This window comes from Mesocricetus auratus, unplaced genomic scaffold, assembly GCF_017639785.1.
Source record: "Mesocricetus auratus isolate SY011 unplaced genomic scaffold, BCM_Maur_2.0 Super-Scaffold_100014, whole genome shotgun sequence".
Taxonomy (NCBI): Eukaryota; Metazoa; Chordata; class Mammalia; order Rodentia; family Cricetidae; genus Mesocricetus; species Mesocricetus auratus.
In genome coordinates, this window is record NW_024429197.1 from 12,149,703 (window position 1) to 12,174,540 (window position 24,838).

General features: G+C 49.8%; 1 long non-coding RNA gene across 1 annotated transcript; it reads left to right on the top strand.

Annotated features, from left to right (window-relative positions):
- Positions 1-20,362: 20,362 nt before the first annotated feature.
- Positions 20,363-22,953, top strand: LOC121143894. Its single transcript, XR_005881185.1, has 2 exons — positions 20,363-20,565; positions 21,750-22,953. It is a non-coding gene; the product is annotated as an uncharacterized LOC121143894 (long non-coding RNA).
- Positions 22,954-24,838: the final 1,885 nt, after the last annotated feature.

Here is a 24,838-nt window from a genome sequence, read left to right on the forward strand (position 1 = left end):
CACCCCGGGTTGGGGGAACGAGTTCCTTCTTTCATTCGAAGCCTCTGAGAGCATTGCCCACCTGCCAGGTCTCTGTTGTCTAGATCACAGGGTTCACTCCTGGTAAGTGACATTGGACGTCCCCTCTCCTCCGCAGCCTCCCTGGAACAAGGCAGGAAGGATGGTGGTGGGGGTGTGCCCAGACCTTGGCCAGGCTGGCTGCTTTGGGAGCCCCACAGTCCCTCCTTGCAGAACAGTCTCACACAGAGTGACTGCCGCCCAGCAGATCAGCAGGCCAGGAAGCACAGCCACCTGAGAAGAGGGACAGCCCAGAGAGGAAGTCACAGGATGAGTCAGATCTCTGCAGGAGACAGTAGCAGAATCACACTATGTGATCACAGAACCCTTGTTCACTGCCTGACAGGGCGGGGCAGTGTGCCTAGCCATGAAACCTGTACAGTCTCAGCTGTCTTCCCACAAACCAGAAAGTCACTTGTCCAAGGTACCTAACCAACAAGGGGCAGGGCCAGGAATTACACTGAGGACCCAGTGGTGGCAGAGCCCCTGCTCACATCCAGGGTGTTATGTTAGCAGCCCAGAACTAAGGGGATGCTGGGACACTGTTAGCTCTGTATTCTCCATCTTGGTGGCTGCTGGCCACACACAGGAGCTGAGCACTTGAGACATGGCTGGTCTGAATGAAAATGTCATTGTGGCCAGCTGTAGTGGCACACACCTTTAATCGCAGCACACAGGAGACAGAAGCTGGCCGGACAAGCCTACATAGTAAGACCTTGCCACACAAGAAAAGGATCACACAAGCCACGCGTTGGTGGCACATGCCTGTAATCCCAGCAATCGGGAGGCAGAGGCAGAGGCAGGTGGATCTCTGTGAGTTCAAGAACAGCCTGCCTGGGCTATAAGAGCTAGTTCCAGGACAGCCTCCAAAATCACAGAGAAACCCTGTGCCAAAAAAGAAAAGAAAAGAAAAGGACCAAACAAGCAAACAAACAAAAGGTATCAGAGTTTAATGTGGAAACACCTGTATTTACCTAATGACAAAGCCCCTATGTGTGTTAGATTTGGCCTTCTCTGGTTTTAGTCACCTGTACTCAACCACAGTCCAAAAGAATTGCATGGAGAACTTCATTAAAGTAGTCACTGAAATAAATAATTCCTGAGTTCCCACATGCCCTGCTTAAGTAGCATCATCAAATCTCACGGGAATCTTGTTTATCCACCCACGATGAGAATCTTCCCTTCTCCGATGTGTCCCCAAGGTACAGGCTACCTTCCCCTCATCAAATAGTGGCTATCACAGGCCTGGGTGTAAGTGACCCTCTGTTACTTAGAAACGGCCCTTCACACCCGAGTCCCAGTGCTGAGCTTGGCATTTGCTGGAAAGAGGCAACAAAGAGCCTCTCTCCGTACAAAGGTGAAGGGACGGGAAAAACTCTGCATGAGATCTGCAGTTTGGGAGAGTGAAGATAACCTGCACTGACTATGCTTTCTCTGGAATATTTGGTTTTAAGTACTCAGGGTAGTGGTGGTCTACGGCAGCCCAAGAACAGTCTGGGATTGTCAGTTACCTTAGTAAGAAGATTTGCTTTACATTGATAAATCTACTTCACTGTGTTAGCCAAGAGAAAACACAAACACCCTCCCCAGATAAGATTTGCCCTCTCCCTGCATCCAGAGACCTTTCTAGAAGATGAGATTGGGGGTCTGATCCTGGCTTAGATGAGCAGGGGACTCCTTTTGTGGTTTGAAAGTAAAATGTCTCCCTAAGGCTCATGTGTTTGAACACCTCGTCCCCAGTCAATGGTGCAGTTTAGGAAGTTATAGAACCAACAAGACTTATTGGGAGGGAGGATATTGACAAATTCAAGTTGATTGTAGATATGAATGCACATGGGGAAACAGAGATAAGGGATTCATTAGCTACAGGTTCAGGTGTCCACTTAAAGGTCTGGGGTGTGTCCCATGGGCCAGAGGACCACTGCGTCAAATATGGGGTGATGTGACACATTGAGCCAAGTGGAGATCCATTAGAGGAAGTTGCCGTTTGTTAACTTTGTAAACAGAACTGCTAAGAAACTTAAGGCCACATGTGTGATTTCCTCCTGGATATTCTCCAGTCAGTCCCCAGAAGAAAAACACTTAGAATGGGCCTGTAGCAGGGGGCAGCAGGAACAAAGCTGTGTGTCAGAGACCCATGAAAAATGAAAGGATAATAGTAAGAGGATGAAAGGAAATCTATAATCCCTGGAGAAAGGGGAGGCTCCATTTATCAACCTCTCTTTCAGCCTTCCTTTTAAGTCAGGACAAACACGGGGGTTCCTTAGCTGTTGACTCTGAGTGTGATGGAACTGTTTGTCCTGGGTCTGCACATCACAGGAGAGAATGGCTTCAGTGCTGTCAGCAGTGGCCCAGGGTGGCTGCAAGGCCCTGCCCCCTGAGCCCTCTGCAGCTTTGCCTACAGCTGCTGTGTGACCTTGGGAAATCAGTCTCCCTCTCTGGGCTTCTTCTCTTCCTTGTCCCTTAGAGACAGGGAGGGTCAAGGCACCTTCAAGGCCATTAAAACGCTGGGTGGTTGTTCAGGAACCAAGGTGCCGGGATAAAGAGCATGACCAAAAGCAACTGGAGAGAAGAGGGTTTACTTGAGCTCCGAGTTGTAGTCCATCATGAACAGAAGGCAGGGCTGGGACTGGAGGCAGGAACCGATGAAGCAGAAACCACGGAGGATCACTGCTTACTGGCCTGCTCCTCCTGGCTTGCTCAGCCTGCTTTCTTACACAGCCCAGAACCGCGTCCCCGAGAAGTGGTACCACCCACAGTGACCTGGGACAACCGACACAAATCACTCAGCAAGAAAGTGTGCTACAGACTTACCTACGGGCTGATCTGTAGAGGCATTTTCTCTGTTGAGAGTCACCTCTTTCCAAACGGCTCCAGCTTCTGTCAAGTTGACATGAAAGTAACCAGGACAGGCGTGACCAGGACAGGCTGACAGTCCGGAGACCAGGTTGTAGAGAAGAGCTTCATCCACCTGGGAAGGGAGGGAAGGGGCAGGCCAACGGTGCTCAGAAGGGGAGGGCCAAAGGTGCTCAGACCCACTGCCCTTTGTGTCCCGAAGCCTGGCTCCTGATCTGGTTCTGACTACCAGGAAGCCATGGAGCCACCTGCCTGGTCCATCCGTCCCAGGCTTCTGGAACAGGCTGCCTCCAGGTTGTCCTCCTGGGTTGCTATGGGCCATGCTCTCAGCTCCAGAGTCTCTTTCACCTGTCGCTTCCCTCTCCATGTTTCTGTAACAGCTCCTGCCTGCCTGTAGCCATGTCCAGTCAAGGCGGAGAACAGGGCACCACCAAAATCTGCTTGCACCTCCCTTGGTAAGACACCTAAAAACAGCCCAGGGTCTCAAAGACTAAAACTAAACTTCTCCAACTGGGCAGTGATGGCACACACCTTTAATCCCAGCACTGAAGAGGCAGAGGCAGGTGGATTTCTGTGAGTTTGAGGCCAGCCTGGTCTACAGAGCGAGTTTCAGAACAGTCAGGGCTACATAGTGGGGCCCTATCTCAAAAAAAATCAACGAATAAAAAAATGAGATCAAACTACCTCTGTCACTTGGTGCAGTCCCTTCCCTCTCTCTGCAAATTCACCTGGTTCCTAGGAGCCTCCACCTGCAGGGTCCACCAGTCAGTTCTGAAACCATGAACCCCTTCAGCTGCCAAGGGTCACTTCTCAGATCTCTGTGTAATGTCCCCATTTCAGGGTGATGTCCTGTCCTCTCAGAAGCCCTCCCCCAGACTTCTGACAGGCCAGACCTTGACACAGTCTCCCAGAGCACCAGGCACCTTGACCTCGGCACACTGACTCCAGGGCATCACCGAGGTACCTGGTCACTACCCATGTGTGCCCATGAGCTCTGGGCTACAGAGTGAGGCCAGTTTTAGTCACAGCTACGGACCTGACAGGGAGCCTGGCATGTTGTGGGTGTTCTAGAAGTGCTGTGGAAGGAGGCCAGGAGGGAACAGTATGGTGAGTGTACCACTCATAGAATCGACTTCAGCACCCTGGGCCCCATGGGCGAGTGAGTCCCAGAAAATCAGGGTGACCGTGCTGAGGACAGGTGGACCGAGGTGGGTCTTTGCTTTTTCACTTTCTTTTCTGGCCCCCAGAACCCAAAACATAGAGTTCTCTGCCCAGAAAAGGCCTGAAAACCATTGCTGAGGAAGGGGATGGGTGGGTTACTGGCTCCCACAGGGCAGAAACTATTGGTTTTTTATGAAAATGGTTGTTGAGGTCATCAGGCTCTTGGAGGAGGGACCCACCAGCTTCCTGTCAGGGGTTCTACCCACCTTGAAGGCCAAAGACCATGGAGAAGGCTCTGGGCCCAGCAGCTCCTAGTCCAGATGCATGCTTGTAAGACCAAGACAGAGAGCCCAGGGCTCTCTGATTGCACAGGTGCAGGGCACATCTGCTGAGCCCCAGCACAGCAGGGAAGCTTCCTCGGTGTTCAAGAACAGGTGCAGCTCCAGGCAAGAGTTGGAGATCCATCCATGAGCCAGTCATAGCCCTCGCCAGAAGGGCTGAGGACCCCACCTGTTAGGCAGAGCACCCACCAAGTGTCAGACCACATTCTGAGCAAAACACAGAGCTGTGCCACAGAGGTAGATGGTCACCAGCACTCCTGCTAACTTTGCCTGGCTTGTCTGTGGGTCCAGTGTCACCACTGTTCGGTAGCTGGCTCAGTGTCCCCCACGGTGAGTGAATAAACGCCAGAGTCAGAATTCCCAGCCAGGTTCTCCTTCACACCACAGCAGAGCTACTAGTGAGCAAAGTGTCACGAGCCTCTCGTTACCGTACCAAAGCAGGCATCCACCCTGTCCCAAAGCTGCTGAATCCTCTGCCAGTGTAGACACCTGGACACCCTGCTGTGTTACAACAGGAATGAACAAATACAATGATGCCAAACTTCAGAATGACTCAGAACATGGAATTACTTGAGAAGGATTTAAAAAAAAAAACAGTCACCATAACATACTTCAGACCAACTCCAAATCATCTCCAGACATGGTGGAAATCCAAGCACATAGGCAGTTTATAGAAAGATGATATCATGGGGCCAAGAGACACAAGGTGGAAATAGTATTCTGGACAGAAGCAGCAGCGGTGAAAAGGCAGAATGGAGCCAGTGAACTCAGAGACGGAATGATGCAAGTCACCTGCCTCAGCAAAAGGACAGGGATAGAGTAAACTGAAGTCTGGAGGCTCACACAGCAAAGTGCTCACCACGGGAGAGTGCAGACCTGCTTTGGATCCCAAAATCCCACTTAAAAAGCTGTGTGTGGTAGTGTATACCCGTAATCCTAGCACTGTAGAGGCAGGATGATCCCTAGGGCTTGCTGACCAACCAGCCTAGCTTACTAAGTGAGTTCCAAGCTCAGTGAGAGATCCTACCTCAAAACAAACAAACAAACAATAACAACAAACAAAAAATGAGGTAGGAAAATCCTGAGAAATTTCATCTGGGGCTAACATCTACGCGCACACACACCCACACACATACACACACACACACACACACACACACACACACACACACGAGGCGGGGGAGGAGGGCTTGCTAAAAGGCAAAACACTCAGAGTAACAAAGCAAGCATCCATGGAAGAAGGCACACAAGTGTTGCTCATATTGAACTGATGCTGTTTTTATAATTAAATGGTCCAGAGAGAGAGCCGTGCTAACATGACTCTCGTTCACCTGAGGCAGGATCTCGTTATACATGGAGGAATATTTCTATCTGGGAATCAATGGAAGCCCATGGGAAGAATTACTAGCTAACTAATGAGGGCAGATGAGTCAATAGACCCTCGTGAGCCGCTGAGATGAGGCCACAACTCACTCCTGATTATAGGGCCAAAGACATCAAATTGATAACTTGGTAATAGTGAACTATGGGGAAATGTGCAAATTCTGAGGAAGAAAGGCGAGAACCAGCTACTGTGCCGACAGGTTGCCCGGGCTGCATGCTTCCTGTTCATAGGACTGAGCCTGGGACAGCACCTGCCACCCAGCTGAGCCCTGGGTTGGCCCCACCTCATGAAGCTACGTCTCTCCAAGGTCTCTTCCCAAAACTTCAGTGACCCCCGCCAGCACGTTTTTAGCAGTCACAGAGCAGAGCCCTGAGTTCCCATTCTGTCCCCCACAGCAGGTGACCATACCTGGCACCCTTCGGTCTGCATTCATTTCTCTTAGGACAGCCCCGACTGAGTGCTTAGGAGCCAAGATCCTTGGGGTCAAATCCCACTTCCACCTTGTTCTAGATGTCTCTGGACAGGGTATTTCCCACACGTGCCTCAGTTTCCCCATCTGTAAAATAAGACTGACAGTCTCCCAGAAGAATTCTTGTGATGTCTGTCCAGGGAGAGCACAAGATGTGTAAAGCCCAGTGAGAAGAAATTCCTCAGTCACATCAGAGCTCTACATCATCCTCCCCTTTACAGAAGGGGAGACTGAGGCACAGAGAAGGGAAACGGGGTGCTGCAGGACCAGCATCCAGATGCGGGGCTGTCACTTCCTTCCTGCTTGTCTCCTGGTGGAGGAGAGGGGCTATGAGGGACATGGGGCTCCTGGCTATTGTCCCTGAGTGTGGAGCCAGGGAAAGGGACGTTGACATTGGCTGCACTCCCAACATGGGACTGAGTGGTGCTGTTGCTCATGGGGATGACTCCATTCCCAACTCACAGCAGAGACAAGAGTCCAAAGTCCCACAGACGATGCTGTCAAGCCAGCAAGTACCTGGCATCCATGGCTGTCCTTGCCCTAGACCCTGGTCTCCATCAAATGCTGAATCTGTCACAGGTGATGACACTAAGGCTCAGGGTGGGCATGGGATCCTCCCAAGGTTCCACAGTCGGGGGAGGAAGGATCCCACAGAGCCCACTCCAGAGACGCCCACCCTGTGACCAGGTGGGTGTCTCTCCTCCCTTTCCTATCCTCGGAGTCTTCTATGGGGGTTGACTGAGCTGCTGGAGGGAGGGCACGGGCACCAGGAGGCTAGGCTGGTCCTGCAGCCTCTGGGAAACCACTTGACTCCTGAACTTGTTGGAATTGTTGCCACTTCCAATCCCAGTGCTAAGCCTGAGCCTCCTCAGACCCTGATAGGAGAATCTCTTTTCTCTCCATCATAGGCATTGGCAGAACCATGTATCTACCTCAGAAACAGAAGTTCCCTCTTCACAGGATTTCGGGGGAACCCCACACAAATGGATGCTTCTTAGCCTCATTATCACTCCTCCCAAGGTCAGAGGTTACGTCAATAACTCCTTCTAGCCTGTAGCCCACTCAGAACCGCAGCTGAGCTGTCTCAGCTGTGAACTTGTGAACCTAGCTTCCTCCCCCAAAATCAATGGTAAAGCCAGCTTCTATATCCCCTCAGCTTGCAGTTCATAAACCGAGGCCTTTTATAGACTCCTTCTGGGCTAGCCAGGACTCAGAAGAGATTCCATCGTGGAGTCTTTATTGCCCTAAACCCTGTCCAGGTCTAGGGGACCAGCGTGACTCTAAGAGCAATCAGTAGGAGAGTGATGGCTCAATCCAGCAAGCAGTTGTTGTTCCAAATGCCTTGGCCCTGGCCAGTCACCCCTGGTGGACACTCTTACCTAGGAAAAGCCCAGCAGACCAGGCAGGAAGTGCTCAGGGGAATAGAAAGGCTTCCTGGCTTATACCTTCCCCCAGGAAGATCACGTTCAGGTCATACTTATCAAGTTCAGGCCCCAGAGACACCTGGTGCCTGCTGCTTACTTCCAAACTCATGGCTTTACAATCAGGCAGAAGTCCCGAGTGTGGGAGGCGGGAGGAGTCAAACACATCCCCAGACTCCTCCTGGTAGCACTGTGGCACCAAGAGAGTCAGCCACGGCTCTGCTCTGTGCTGAAGCCATGCACACCGTTCTGAAGGTCACAAAGGAACAGGGACCAAGTTCAGGCTAGGGGGTCCTGTGTTTATGTTCTTATCACTGATACACAGTCAGTGGGTTCAAGCCCCGTACAGGGGCAGTGCGCAAGGCAGGAGCATGAATACCCTGTGTCCTGGGATCTCTTTTGCCCCTTCATTGTGCTCGCCAGGTAGGGGGTACCCGAAGCTTCCATTCTTCACAGCAGAAACTGGCAGCCAGCCAACTGCTCCCAGCCATGGATGTGCTTCCTCAGAGAGTGAGGGAGTCAAGAAGTAGAAGCCAGAAATTAACCAGGAACTTCGCAGATGGGATGTGCAGGGACCTTCAACGCTGCTGCACTGCGGTGGCCTCCCCAACAGTGAGTGGACCTAGGAGTCATATATTCTACTGAGAGTCCAAGAATCCAAGACAGAGCAAGGGAGAGGGTTCCTCTGGAGGCTAGTGAGCATCATTCCTCAGGGCATCCCTGGAGAAAGAGAGCGGGAAGCGGGCAGCTGCCCAAGAACACACGGCAAGAATGGGGGTGGCCTGGGAACAAGCTCTCTGAAGAAGCAGATCGCAGTGGTTCCCAGCACACAGCCAAGCACAAGATCAAGGCCATGGATGCTGATGACGGAGCAGGCTGAGTCTCGGTGAGGATATGGAGGTTGCCCAGTGGTGAGTTCAGAAGAGGAAGGAGGAGCTAGAGCCTGGTCCAAACACCATCTCTGCATTGGTTTGTATGGAATCTCATGCAGCTGAGGCTGGCCTCAAACTGGTCATATAGGAAAAAACAATTTTGATCTTCTGATCCTCCTGCCTCCAAAATGATAGGATTACAGGCATGCCCCACTTTGCCCACCTGATGCTTAGAAAGAGCACAGTCTGCCAAGGACAAGTACAGAACTGACATCATTCCTGAGTGCTCAAAATGCCACTGTCACCTGAGCCCCAGTAGGAACTTTCATGGTCAATAGACATTGAACTCAAGTTTCACTCACAATGACTAGAGTAAATCCACAACCCTTGCTTGTGGTGTCCCTTTGAAATAAAAATAATGACCCTCCTGTAGGAAAAGGGGACCAGCCAAAGAAACACCCTGAGCAGAGCCAAAGAAACACACTTTGGTCCTGCAGCCAGAACCAAAGAAATGTACCCTGACCCTGAAACCAGTGCCAAAGAAACACGCTTTGTCCCTGGAATCAGAGTCAGTGAAAGAAATACACCCGGGCCCTAAAATTAGAGCCAAAAGGCTAAAAAGGACCAGAGAAAGAAACATATTTTGGCCCTGAAACCAGAACCTAATCTGACCCTAATCCTGTTCAGAAAACTAACCAATCCTCGAGCAGGAGCTCTAGCCAAAGTGAGCTCAGCATTGAAATCTGACCAGTCCCTACCATGGAATAACTTCTCCTGCCCCCAAGAATTCCTATATAAACCCTGTGTATGTTCAGCCAGGCCAGCTGATTCCTTCTAATAAGTTCCTTTGACCAGCTTTGGGTGAAGATCTTCTTTTCCGGGGAGCAGAGATGACCCTGGGCAGAGCAGAGCGGGCAGGGCTGTAACACTTCTGCCCTGTAACACTTCTGCCCGGGTAAACATTCCCTTGGCAGAACCGAACTGTAGCACTTCGCCAGGGAAACCTCCTGCAGGAGCAAAACTGCTACACTGGGCAAACATCCCCAGCTGGAATATTCTCTCCTGCCAGAGCAGAGCCGATACACTAGGGAAGCCTTTCCAAGTCAGGCCTATTGTAAGCTATGCTTACTGCTGCCCGTGGTAGTCCTTGGCTCCCGAGTGCCAGAATACCTTTCCGTGTGAGCTGTGTAACACTTAGCATTCTGTGGCTCCTGAGTTCCAGGTTACCTTTCCATCTGAGATGTGTAACACTTAGTATTCTGTGGCTCCCGAGTGCCAGAATGCCTGTCCCATCCGATCTGTCGAAATGCCTACCTCCCGGGAACATGAGATGGTGAATTCTCGTGCTCTTCATCTATAAAACCTATAATCCACCAAGGATTTCTTTTCCCAATCACTCTCCACCTTACTTTCTGAGACAGGGTCTCTCGCTGAACCTGGAGCTCATTGATGCCGCTAGGCTGGCTGGCCAGTGAGCACCAGGGATCCGCCTGCCAGAGACTCACACTGCTGCAAACTTTTCCTGTGGCCTCTAGGGATCCAAACTCAGAGTGCAAGGCGGGCACTTTGCTGAGAGTTATCTGCCCAGCACCCACACCTTCCTGGTAGCATAGACCCGCCTTCCTGGAGAAGCCTACTCTTTGAGGAGAGAATCCTATCACACCTAGGAGTGAGGGATTTCCCCTAGCTGCAGCCTACAGTCCCACAGAAACACTGAATGAGATTTCTCCCTGAGGCTCATCTTCCCAGTCACTGCCTCCTCCACACAGCTACAATGTGGCAGCCAGGGGTAGGGAGTGGGGACAGCTTGAAGTTGCAGGATGAAGCTGTCTGAGGATCCTCTGTTGACACACTCTGGGAGCTGATGAAGGCAGGGAGGGGGGGTGACACAAGTTTATAGCTAACCTGAGCTATGTAGTGAGCCCAAGTCTGCTGACTACACAGCAATACTCTAGGACTGAGGAATACAGGCCCCAGATCCTACAGTTACATTTGACCCCAAGTGCGCTAAACATTAAATCCAGCCTGATTAAAACAAATCTTCTTCACACTGAAGGCTTTTTTCAACTCAGTTCCTATTACGAGCTACCACATGTCTGGCTTTCAACAAAAATCACAGGAGATGATAAGAGAGAAGAGAAGATGTGGATAAAAAGAAACAAGGGGAACTTAAGAACCAGGCTCAGAGACAACGTAGATCAGAGAATCTTAAACAACTACGATGAATGTGTTGAGGGTTCCAGGGAGAAGCAGGTGAGAGCAAATGGCTGTCGGTTCAGGAGATGGACACTCAGAGGAGCCAAAGGAAAGGCCAGCAATGAAAAGGGGTCATAAAAGAAGCGTGGTCAAAGCGTGGTCGATAGACTGGACGTGGCCACAGGAAGGAGCAGATGCACTCGAAGATGACTTCCATGGTGCTTTCCCACCTGGAATGCAAAAGGAGGCAGCTCTGTGTGATTAGGCAGACCACAGTCTATAAGAATCGGAGGGTGTCTCAGACTACCTAACATATTTTCTTACATCCAGAAGAGCCCAAGAAGACAGAGGTGAAGACTCAGGAAATTCTCAGTAGAACATTGACGAGAAAAATGCCAAATCCATGATTGTCCAATTAAGGCAAGCTGTGTTTTGAGTGTACCCAGGACTGACCAGCTGGCTGTCTCACCCTGGGTTGAACTTTGAGAGAGCAGTCCATGATGGCCTCTTGAGGTGCTTTTCATAGTGGAGGTAAGGTGTTGGCTGTTATACATTGTTAGAAAGATAACACGAAAGGAAAGGAACAAGGATAAGGGGATACGTCATGTGAATGGGGTCGCAAGTTTAGTGTAGGTTGAAAAATGTGTTTGTCGGTTTACAACAGATCTAAGAATCAGGAACTTATTCTTAAATACAAATAGAAACCTTAACTTGCAAGGACTTGACCCGGGACAATCAGGGACTGATTCCTGAACTGCAAAAAGAACCCCCAACCTGCACAGTAAATGCTTCCTATTTTCATCTCACACTCAGCAGAGAACCGATATGCTTCAACTGACAAAGGACAGTCTGTGTGGAAAATGGTGCTGAGGTGACTGAAAAACCACATCTTTAAAATGAACCTGGACACATCTCACAATAGCCTCAAAAAAAAAAAAACAACTAAACCCAAACCACAAAAGTTTCGGTAGAAAACATAGGAGGCTTTGCCTTTGATGATGAGTTGGTGTTTGTGCACGTGTGCTTGTATACATTTGTGTGGTGTGTGTGTGTGGGTGTGTGTGTGTGTGTGTGTGATGCTGATGTGTGTACATATATGTAGGTGTGCAGGTGGAAGCCAGAGGCGACATCAGGTGTCCTTATTTTTTCATGTAGGGTCTCTCTGGACAGAGCTCATCTTCTTAGCAAGATTGTCTGGCCAGCAAGTCCTGTTGACGCCTAGCACTGGGGTCACAGATATGTCCCACTGCACCCAGCTTTTCCTGTGGGTTTAGAAGACATAAACTCAAGCATTTGTGACAAGCCCTTTACTAACTAAGCCATCTGCCCAGCTCCTGGTAGTAAGTTTTATATGCAAGATTAAAAGCCTGATTCATGAAAGGAAAATCAATTGACGGTGGGCTTTACTAAAATTACATTTTGCTGCTCTCTGAACGTGGTTAAGAGAATCAGCATATAAGCCAATTGGCTGGGGAGAAAATATTCACCAACCACACCTGAAAAAGTACTGTTACTGTTATCAAGATGCACAAGTTGTAAGTGTTGCATCTCTGAGGGGGAAGGTTTCCTGGATTAAAGTGTTGCAGTCCTGAGAAGAAACAAATCCTGGCTGTCAGGAGCTAAGGAATACCACAAAGTCACACCACACAACAAATCTCACACAAAGATTTATTGGAAGGGACACAGAAGAGAGGGGCTGTCTCTGCTCTGGCAAGAAGCAGCCGAGAACTGAGCAGGAGGCAGGCTTTATACAGGGCTTCTTGGGGGACAGAGTTTTCCAGAGTAGAGATTTCCAGGGTGGGGATTGGTGGGTTTTCAAGCTCAGGGACTGGTGGGTTTTGGTGAGTTTTCAAACCTAGAAGGGGGCTCATACCTTATGCCCTACACAAGTAACTCTTAAAATCAAACGGTAAGAAAAATTTCCACTGAAAACATCAGCAAAAAACACACCTCACCAGAGAAGATAAATGGAAAATGAATATGCTCTCTGACAGGGGGATCAAAACCAAAGCAAGGATGAGACCCCATTGTAGTCTGATGACAAATAATGTATACAAGCTGGGAGCTGCCTCAGAAGTTAAAAGCTCTTGCTGCTCTCACAAAGGACCTGGGTTTGGTTCTCAGCACCTATGTTGAGTAGCTCTTACCGACCCCAGCTCAAGAGGATCCTGGTGCCCTCTTATGCCCACTGAGGGCAATGCACTCACATGCACAAACCCACACATTTTTTTTAACTTTAAAAAAGATTCTTGTTTTGTTTAAAGAAGCAGCTGATAACAAGCCCTTGCTGCAGGGTACAGGGCACAAGAACTGTCACTCACACCGGTGGGAATGTGAAGTGGCTTCAGACACTGTCAGGACTATAGCATGGACTGTCAATCACAACTCTAGGTAGTCACTCAAATGACTTCAAAACCTCTGTCTACATAAGAGTCTATCTGTGTGTATTTATAGTCACTTTACTTATAATCTCCCAAATCCAGAAACAACTAATCTGTCCCTACATTAAGTAAATGGATGAGCAAACTGTAGCATATGCTTACAGTGGAATATTACACAGTGATGAAAAGAAATGCTCTATCAAGCCATGACAGAATGTGGCTGAATCTGCAGCCTGTATGGTACCCAAAAGAAGCCAGCCTGGAAAGACTGAGTGAGGTCTGACTACAAACATACTCTGTGAATGACTATTGAAACAGCTCAAAGGTCAAATTGCCTGCCCAAAGGAAGAGCAGGTGAAGGACAGGATTCTTAGGGCCAAAACTCTCCTATAAGAGTCATGTCCCGATGGAGTTTTATTAAGCAATAGAGAAAAATGGAAGAATAACACTTGCAGGAAAATGATTGGAACTAAAGGTTAAGCCAAATAAGCCAGACTTAGACAAATACTGTTTATCTCAGACACCAATCCAAAATTTAAGGAAAAGAACATATATGTAGTACATCAGGCATGGTGAAACACACCTATAATTCTTACACTCAAAAAGCAGAAGTAGGAGGATTGCCACAAATTTCAGTGACCTGGTCTATATATTAAGTTCCAGGATAGCTAGGACTACATAATGAAGCCCTTTCTAAAAAAAATTAAAATGGGTAGACATGTGCCTGTGTACATACCTGTATAGGGCATGAAACTAGAAAGGGGCTTCTGGCCGGGCAGTGGTGGTGGCACACGCCTTTAATCTCAGCACCCGGGAGGCAGTGGCAGGTGGATCTCTGTGAGTTCAAGGCCAGGCTGGACTGACAGCTTCCAAAACAATACAGAGAAACCCTGTCTCGTAAAAACCAAAAAAAAAAGAAAAAAAGAAAAGGAAAGGAAAGGGGCTTCTGAGATGGGAGGGAGAAATCTTAGAGGGGAGGGAGAAAGAGAGGGTAATGGAGTGTATGTGACATGAAAGCAGGATAGGGGACTTCTGTGGGGAAGAAGGGAACCAGCCAGGAGGAGGGCACAGGGGAAACAGTTGGGGGTGGAAACAGAGTACAAGGCCAAGATGAAACCTATTACTTTGCATGTTAACTTTAAAAGAATACATTTATCAATTCCAGTAGCACTTGCTACAGGACTCTACCTATGGACCTTGCAGGGCAAAAAGAAAGCATTGAGGTGTGCCAAATTAAAATAATAATAATAATTTAGGTGAGGACAGAGTCCTGAGGAAGATTAACCCTTGATGTAATAATCTGTGTTACAGATACATGAAGGGTAGGGAAGGGTTTGAAGGGGTGGGACAGGAAGCAAAGCAGCTACTTCCACTGTGTTCCACAGTAAAGCTGCTTCCCACAAAGGGGGAGGGGAGGGCTGGTGCTTCTGGTGTCCCTATGCATGCAAGTATGCACTGGACTTGAGGAACTAGGTAATGGAGGCAGGGTGCAGGAGTGTGCGCCGCTTGATTTCTCCATTCGTACACGATGCAGGACCCCCTGTTTAGGGAATTGTGTCACCCACAGTGGATTGATTGTCCCACCTTAATGCTATCAAGATAATTCCCCAGGTCAGTCTGATCTAGATAGCCTTCACTGAGACTGTCTACAGAGGTGATTCTAGGCTGTGTCAAATTGACAGTTAACCCTACCACCACAGACATGAAGCCATTGCCATGTTCTTGTGTTTGATCACTGTTGGCATTTACCAGAGCCTGCTGCCAAGTAGAGTTGTCAGTTTGGGTGTCTGGGTCCCTCCTCCAGGGCTGATCACCATGCTCTCAGATTTTGGCCCTGCTACTCAAAGTTCCTGGGGAGGGAGAAATGAGAGTCCCCTAACCTAATCTTTCCTTAAAAATATCCAGTGAATTTGTCACCAATCCATTTACCCACTTGGGTGAGTACAACCCACAAATGGACACCCCCAATTTCCCTGGACCCTCCTCTGAACTCCCAAGGACACCATAAAACACAAACTGTGGCTTACTACTCATTGAAATGTAAGTTTCGCAGAAGAGAGTTTATTCACAGGGTAGCCAAGCATGGAGAGGAAGACTCAAGGCTTAGCTCAGCTATCCAAGCACAGGATTCAGGACCACTTAGGGGAGAAAGAAGCCAGTGGTTTAAGTCTCGGGGAAAGGGACTAGAGATGAGACCAGCTTGCCCACACTCTTGGCGGCTCATTCTGTTCAGACAATGGTAGTGTGGGTGGCTAAGAGTGGCGCTCTACCTCCTAACACGAAAGGTCACCTCCACAAATGAAAAGTCAATAGTTTCAACAAAAGTAGCCTCCGATTCCCTGAAAGTAACCTAGGCAACCGTTGTCATCATGACCCACACATCGGAGGTGTCACCTGGCAAAGCGAGCGAGGGACTAATAATAACTTGTTTGGCCCTGAGAGCGACAGAAGTGGTGATTTTCAAAGCCAACTGACAGCAAATGACACTGGAGGCCTTGCTGAGGTCTGGGTTAGTTTCAGTACCATGAGAAGCTGCACAAGCACTCTGCCTTCAGCAGCCACCATCGCCACAGCCACAGATGCCACAGCAGCAATTAGCCCTGCTTCTGCTTGCCACTTTCAAACACAGTTGGACTTGACCACTAGTCTACCCACCCATTCCAACTCAGGGCTCACCAAGGTTGGAGGACCCCACTGATAAGAGGCTAGAAAGTGGATATATATATACATACATACATACATACATACATACATACATACATACATATATATATAGTTGCTCACTTCCTTTTCCTGACCCTCTGGGATCCTGGCTGAGGAAGAGGACCCTCAGAGCTTCAGATGTGCCCAGGCTATCTGTGCTGTTCTCCCTCAGTCTCTGCTGGGATTTTCGGTGCTGTTTAATTTTTTACGTTAATTGAAATAATTCATCTGACGTTAATTAGTTGATAAAGTAATTGTAGTGCTGAGATTGAATCCAGGGCTTCATGCATGCTAAGCCAACACTCTAGCTCTTGAGCTACATCCCCAGCCCTTCATGTTTATTTTTAATTAAAAAAGAGTTTAAACTGTGGTAGCTCTCGGTCGTGGGGGGATAGACCTATGTCAGCTTTTTATCTGAGACACAGCAGAGGTGTTTACTGGAACCGGAGCGTTCTCTGACAAACAAGGAGGTCTGTCTTGCTGGCTGATACTTTGTCCCTCACCCGCAGTCCCCAAAAGTCCTCCTTGTCTGTTCCCCCTGCCCTGCTGCCAAGGTCAGAAAGTCCCAGTAACATTGTTCAAGCATCAATGGAAGTCTATGGCCTTCACGTAGTCTACAGAAAATTCTCTTCCCCTCTGCCCATCATACCCTGGGAGCACAAGGTTCTGCTCCCGGCCTCCCAAACTTCTCTCCACACCTGCCCTGGTGCACAGCTCTGACCTCCCGAATTCTCAACTTTTTAGGCCATTTACTCTAGTGGTGGTCTTCCTCAGTATCATTCAGGGAAACTGAGGCATAGATATGTTAAATTAAAAATGCAGTGTAACAAACTCAAAATTAAACAGGGGGAGAGGCCATTAAAAAAAAAGGCAGATGAGGGAACAAACAATACACATGCCACGGAAAAGGTAGGTCACCCCCAAACTTGAGATGGAGAAAGGGAAACAGAATGCAGAATTCTGTGCCATTAAGCTCCTGATTTTAGACTCGCCAAGTGCATCCTGGATAAAAATGTAACTATGGAAACCAACCCCAAAAGAAAATTTAAGATTCTCAGAAATTTCAAAAGCACCGAAGAAATGGAATGATTGTAGAAATATACCAATAAGGCTTTGGCAGAGGGTTGTCCAGCTTCTCAGAAACCCTGGTGATGGGAATTCTGAAGACATCTCTGTTTGTTAAGACTAACAAAGCCTTGAACCCTGGGTCATACCAGAAGTAGAAAGCTAAAGAGCAGATTCACTTAAAGATGTGAACACAAAACGCCTTTTAAAATTTAACAGGCCAGGGCAAAGCAGAAGAGACAGTTCAACAAGCGACAGTGCTAGCCAGACAAGTCTAAGGAGCCAAGGTCTATCCCCAGAAGTCATTTTAAAAGGCCGGAAGAGGCGGTGTGAACCAGGCGGATGGCCCAGAAGAAGCTCATGGGCCAGCTGGACCACATAACACTGTGATGGAAACAAGAAAATCCACACCTCGGCAAGGTGGACGGTGAGAATCAACTCCCTAAAGACATCCTTTGACGGCCAGCTCTGGAGGCAGCAGGAGTGCACATGTGTATGGTTGTGAGCGGTTAAGTAGGTTCTGGGATGCAAACCCAAGTCCTCTGCTGAAGCAGCAGGCGCTCTCAACCACAGAGCTATTGCTCCAAGCCCATGAATAAAAAATTTTTTAAATAAACATGAAGGGCTGGGGACATAGCTCAAGGGCTAGAGTATTGGCCTAGCACACACAAGGCCCTGGATTCAATCTCGACACTACAATTACTTTATCAATTAATTAACGTAAAATTAATTATTCAATTAATGTAAAAAATTATAACAGCGCTGAAAGTCCCAGCACTGAATGAATCAGGTAATAGATCACAGCGGCTTCCTTCTGCCGGGAATGTGGTACACGGTGAGCAGTAATGTATTCAGGAAAGTGATTTGTCACATGAGGGAGTCTTTGAAAAACAGATGCTCATCTGAACGGGTGCAGAAAAGGCGTTTAACCAAAACTGTCATCCATTCACGGCCAAACTCCCAGCAAGCTAGGAATGAGAGAAAGAGATATTCTGCAAAGAAAAGCAAGGGGCAAACTGTGAAAAGCCTCACCTCTGGGACCAGGAAGGAAGCAAGGATGGCAGCTGTCACCACCCTGTAGCTACTGCATGAGAGGCCCCTCTGGAGCAGAAGAAGAAACGAAAGAGGTTAACTGGAGAAGGGGAGGCAGAGCTCGTCCGCTTGGAATACCCAGGCGTCCACAAAAATCCAGAGTGCTTTTAACATACTTGCTCACTAGGCTTGCCATCAGTGTACGGAAATAAAGACGCCGTCTACAGGGGGAAATCATGACCATTCTAAAAGAAGGAGTACTTCTAACTAGAGTCCTTACAATCCCCAAGGAGAAAATGTCTGTTGATCTGCTATGGGTGTGGCAAGGGTGGGCCGCTCTGTGCGTGGGCGCTCCCTTTCCTCTCTGCTGGGGATTTCTCTCCTAAAGAAGAAACACTCAGAGATGGCAAGATGGCTCAGAGGGCAAAGGCACTTACTGCTAACCCTGACAACCGGGGTTCGATCCCTGGAACCCACACAACGAAAGGAGAGAACCAACTCCTGCAAGTTGTTCTCTCACGTGCTAAACTGTGCTGAGGCATATTCTCATGGGGTACACACACACACACAAATGTACGCACAAATAAATGTGATATTTTTTAAAGAAACAAAAGAAGAAACACTGAGATTGTCAGGATGATCTGCACCTGTTGGGTCTTAATGACCCAATGTTGATTAAAGGATTCGTATTTGCATAATGCATTTCCCAAACCCTGTCATTCTGTGAACCTTCAACCCCCCACCTACCGACCCCACCCTCCATCCCCCACTCCCTACGGCCTGAAGAGGGAAGTGGCCTGTGGGATGCAGCCCTAGGGTTGGACCACAGGACTGCCTTGTTTTTCAAGACCCTTACTTTTCACCTGCTTGACTAACAGTAAGAAAGTCCTGGAATAGCAAAAATGATCAAGAATGAATGGAAGAAAGGAAATGGCAGGGAACATTGCTTGTTAAAACTCAAGCCACCTGGACACTAAGCACTGACAGAAATAGAGGGGCTGACAAAGGACGGGGCAGGTTTGCAAGAGGAAGTGCTCTCAAATATATAGCAAGTGATGCGTTAGCATGCTCCAAACAGTCCTACTGTGCACACACACACCCACACACACACACATACACACACAGTAGGAATTTCCTTGGCCCCGAGGCTACCTGCCACATGGTTGTTCTGGAACCACTATTTTCTGGCATGGCCCTGTAGAGCAGGCTCTGGTCCTCCTGAGAGGTGGTCCTCTCATGGTGGGCCTCTCATGGTGGTCCTCTCATGATGATCCTCTCATGGTGGGCCTCTCATGGTGGGCCTCTCATGGTGGTCCTCTCATGGTGGGCCTCCTCATGATGTCCTAGGGGCAGCTGTGAAGAGCTAGGGAATGAAGACAGGTTCTCCTGAAGGATGCTTCCTCCTTCCCAGGAGCTTGGGAGCCCAAGGAAAGGCGGAAGGTGGGTGACAAGAGATCTGTTACCTGCCTGTACCTTGTGGCTGAATACAGTTCCAGCATTTCCCCAGCTGTGTGGCAGCCAGGGCTCCAGCTGCATGAAATTGGATGGATAAAAGACGGAGCAGAGGGCACCAAGACCTTGGTTTCCTGTCGTTTTTGTCACCAACTTTCCCAGAGACGAGCCAGTGCATTAAGCTGCTGAAGTCAATAATGAAATGGATGGGAGATAAAAGTGGAGAGAGATTGAGAAGCCCACAAAATTGCTTCTTCCTCCAGAGTCCCAGGGTTCTGATGCTGTTTCTGGGGAAAAAAAAAAAAAGGACCACCAGGGCAGGGTCTCTGCAAATGTACAGAAGAAATTCCAGGTTTCTGGTGGTGGAGTCGGAGGACTCTGACCCATAAACTGAACACCTACTCTGCGTGTGAAAACATTCCTAAATCTAAAGTATAAAAACACGAAACATTTCTGGCTTCAGATAAGGGATGATCGGCAGAGATCTCTGTCCTTTGCACTCAGAGCAACATCATGGTGGGAGTGCCCACTCCTCTCCCTGGTCACCACACAACCTCCCACGAGGTGACAGTAGTTTCCATGTTGCTTTATAGGAAAGGGCGCTGTGGTGGTTTGAATAGGCATGGCCCCCATAGACACGTGTGTGAATGCTTGGTCCATAGGAGTAGCACTATTAGGAGGTGTGGCCTTGTTAGAGAAAGTGCGCCCGGGTTTGGGGTGGGCTTGTGAGGTCTCAGGAGCTCCAGTCAGTTCTCTCACTGCTGCCTGTGGATAAAGATGGAGAACTCCCGGCTGGCTCCTTCTCCAACACCATGTCCACAGCCATGCTTCTTGCCAAGAAGATAATGGGCTAAAACTCTGAAAATGCAAGCCAGTCCCAGTTGAATGTTTTTCTTTATGAGTTTCCATGGTGGTGGTGTCTCTTGGCAGCAATAGAACCCTAACTAAGACAGGCACTGAGGCTCAGAGGGACAGTTACTCCCTGGGGCCTGGACAGTAGAAAGATGGACTTGGAAGTCCTCCGGGCTTGTCTGTGTCCAGTCCCCACCTCACTACATTGTGTGGCATCCTGGTGACCTTCCAGAACACCTTAGAGGAGGGGTCTGTGCAGAAGCCAGGCTGCTGGGACTGCTGGGAAATCTGAGATGGTATCCTCAACACCTGTAAAAAGCACAGTGAGTTCACCTCCTGGAGGAGGTTCTGTGGCTCAGTGGGGGGTGGAGAAAGCCCAGTGCCTCCCTGGGATGCCATTCCTGTCATTAACAATGGCCCTATGTCTGACAGTTGCCTGGGAAAGATGTAGAGAGGGGGCTTGGTCTTCCTTCTGCCTGACTCATTTGCATGTCCCTCCTCTTTTCCCTCTCTCCATTCCCTGCCTCACCTCTCCCTCCCTTCCTGGCTCCCACAAGTAACTCCACCCTTCTGGGTCCCAGCAGACACTCTTGCCCTGAAGCAATTAAAGTGAATCCAGACTCAGGGTTCCCTGCACTCCACAAACCCACAATCCAGCAGTTAATGGCCATAAACTGAGGAAACCCCAAAGGGAGTGAAACCCTTTCAGTTGGTGACAAGGAAGTGCAAGGAGGGGAAGGAGGCTATGAGGGAGAGGGAGAATGATGCTGTCTCCGGGAACTATCTTGTCACTGCCTGACACAGACACAATGACACAGACCCAGGATCGGACAGGTGAATCGTCCCCACCTGCCCAGGCACAGTGAAGTCCCTGTGTGCCCCCCCCCCACCGCTTTCCCCCAAGCCCCTGACAACTGCATAGAACCCGGCTCAGCAGTGCCCCCTCAGGCTGTGTGCTGGCTGTGCCCATCCAGGCTGAGCCACAATGGGCTTATCTCTACCCCAGAGTCCTGGGGACCTAGAGTACTGGATCTTACTGACAGACCCCTTCTCCTGGGCCAAACGTCCCGCTGTGACACCAGTAGTCACCTGAAAGACCAGCCCTTTCTTCCTCACACATACATCATGGTTGCCCAAAGGCTGCCTCAAAGAGCCCGACCTCCTTACTCAGCTCCCCTTCCCCTGAAGGAAAGTCTAGGCAGAGTGGTTCTGAATTGGGCTGCCACCATCCTATCCCCCTCCCCACCTACCCCCACCCTCGCCACACACTCTGATGCCCCTGCTTTTCTCCGTCCTCCCTCCCCTCACCCCTGCTGAGAAACTCCTGCACAACCATCCAATCCCAGACTCCATCTTTTCTGGGAAGTCCTTTGCAAGCAGAGCCAGTCACTCCCACAGCTCGATCCCCTAACTCCCCACCTCCTGAACAGCTTGCCTGGAATCGGACCTGAGGTCACAGCATGCCCTAGTATCCACCACACCCACCATTTGCTTATTCCTTGCCCAGGCCTTGTAAGACAGACATCATTAGCAACCGTCTGAAAGAAGAGACTTGGTTCAGAGAGGTGGTGGAAACCCGCTGGCCACACAGCCAGAAACAGAGGAGCACCAACCTGCCCACATTTTGAGACTGAATTCAAGGCGGGCCTCTTCTGACCCTGGCCTGCAGCACCTCCTCCCCTGAGTGTGCCTCACTGAGTGACTTGGTCTCAGGAAACAGACAGCAGAAACAACGGGGCCTCGTGTCTGACACTGGGTTACAAAGCATGGCAACTTCAATCTTGCTGCCATGCTGCCTGGGTGGGCATTCTGACTTTGGTGTTTTTACAAGGCAATTGGCCTACACATCAAAGACATGGGGGTGGCCTCTAGCCAGCAGCCAGCAAGGAAACGAGACCCTGGAGACCCCAGTCCAACAGTCTGTAAGAAAATGAGGCAGCAACATTCGCAAAGCTCAGTGCCAGCTCCTTCCCCAGGGAGATTTCCAGTGAGACTACAGCCTTGACTGGCAGAAGTGCCAACCGTAGGGCCCTGCTTCTGCCACCGGGGGCAGGGGGTGGGGGGTGCAGTCAGCATTGGCCTGACAGTGCACACTGAGGCAATCCAAATGGGTGGTTTTAAGCAGTCAAGGTTCCCTGCAAGACATAAGATAATGAATGCAGTGTGCCTGGCCCAGCTCCCTAACTGGACCTTTTAGAAACTTCTAGAACTAAAGTCCCTCTGGCAGATTGTGTGTCTGAACATATGCATGTCTGTCCTGTTTTGCTTTCTGTTGCAGTAGTGAAAACACTCTGGCTAAAAGCAACTTGGGGGAGGAAAGGGTTTATTTGTCTTACAACTTAGGGTCACAGCCTGTCATTGAGGGAAGTCAGGGCGGGAACTCAAGCAGAAATCATAGAGGTAGAGGGGAGCCAGCCACCCAGGGAGAGATGCTGAGGGAGCCTGTGGGGGCAGGGTGAGAGCTGGAGGCCCCGCCCTGCTCCTTCATTCAAGGGACACCACCCCCTGAAGCAGCTACCGTCAGCCTCGACTCACAGAAGATGGAGAGAGTAGCCCTTCACGTGTCTGTGTGGTTCCCACACCTGCACAGGGTCAGTGACGACCCAGGCTCATCGCAGACCTCATACTTTCTTCCTCAGATGACATTTGAAGTCAACCTAATAAAATCCTGCTCTCTGTGTCAGAATAAAACCTCAGCAGATGCTCTGTCACCCCAATGTATTCATGCTGTGTTTCAGATCAATCCTCTCCACTCGGTGAGGGCCAGGATTTGACTAGAAGTACCATAGACTTTCCAGTGACTCCTATTGACGCATTTCAACGTTCCTGCCCCTCCCTGGCTGGTGAAGTCCCTGGAAGCAGGGTGCTGTACCACATTCCCAGGCTGAGGGTGGAAGAGTCTCCACAGGAGGCTGCTGATACCCCACTCCAGGCCCCCACTGCCCCCTCTAGCCCTGTAGCTGCACCCCACCACTAGACACCCCTCAAACAGTGTGCTACCTCCCAACACTGAAGGCCTCTTCTGGCCCCCAAGCCTTCGCAAGGGTTGTTCCTCACCTGGGACAACCCTTCCCGTCTTTCTGTCTGGAGACCCCTTGACCTCCCAGACCGAGGATGGAAGATGGGAGGGAATAGATATGGTCTGTCATGATAGGTATCACATCTGCAGGAAGTGAGAGTTCTCAGTGAGTCCAGCACAGGACCAGTGCCTAGCACCAATCACAGGATAGGCTACAGCAGCCCATTTCACAGAGAGACAAGCTAAGGCTCTAGTCATAGAACAAACTGCCTGAAGTCTCCCTAGGGTCAGTGGAGGGACTGATTGACCACACACACACACACACACACACACACACACACACACACACACACACACACACACACACCAGGCCTGTCTATCCACACTTGGCCTCAGACACTCTCTTGACCCCAGAGAAGGACATTGCTCCTTCCTGGCTAGGACAAGGAAAGCCCCCATTTCTGCTTTGATCTCAATTGGTCCATCCTCCTCACTCCCTGGCTGGTCTCTCTTAGCCCCTCCTCTAGGGGGAGTCCTGCTCTGTGCCCCCAGCATCTGGCCTCTGTACTCTCTCCCACAGTAGTGAACTGAGGTGGGTGGAGCTAAAGCTGTGCTCTATAGTCTAGAGGAAGACAGGTGTCCCCGCCCAAGAGTCCAGCTGGTCCCTATGCTCACCCAGGGACTTGGCCACTGTGATGGGGTCAGATCATTGTCTGCTTACACACACAAGGGGTAGGAGCAGGTGTGAGCAGGGCCATGTGAGGCACAATATTGGCAGAGAGGGACAGTAGGGCTGACTCCCTCTCAGGATGGTAACCTTCCCATCTTTGAAGTACAGGCCCTGGCTTCTACATCATAGGCCAAGATGACTGGGGCCCCTGCCTGGATGAGACTTCAATTCCAGGACACCTAGTCTCTGTTCTGCCTGTCTCAGGCCAATCTAGTCTTCCACATCTTCCTGGCAATCCCGTCACCCCCAGGCTCTTTGGTCCTCTGGGTCTCTGAACGTGCCTGTGATGCACATTCTGCAAGTCAAAGATTCCATTTGGGCATGTTTGACTTCACCAAAGGAGCTCAGAGTCTGAGAGCCCAAGCATGGGAGGGACAGACAGATCACAAAACGCTCCCTATGAGAACATAAATGTTCCAGACCTCCCATCTAAGCATCAGGCTCTTCTTGGCAATAAAGTGTGGGGTCCTTGGGAGTCATCAGCCTCATGCCTCTCCTTTCTCATGCACCTCAATCCTTCCCATATGTGACCCTACAGGCTGAATGGGTCAAATGGGATGAGAAGCCTCTGGGGATGAAGTCCACGGATTCAGGGTTGCTTGTTGAAAGTCTCTTGCTTCAGCTACTGTGGCTTCTGGGTCATGTCCCTTGCTGAGTAGAGTTTTCTGCTGTTTCCCTGAGTTGCGGTGTCAACAGCCTAGGGACCAGAAGCATCAGGCCACTGTCATTCCTGGACTGTCTGTCCTTCCCTGGGGCACCTTCTCTGCTACAGGGTCCCCAAGACCACACACTGTCTGACTCACTGTGCCCTCTGGGTTAGAGTAGGGCTGTGCCCCTGTGAAGGTAT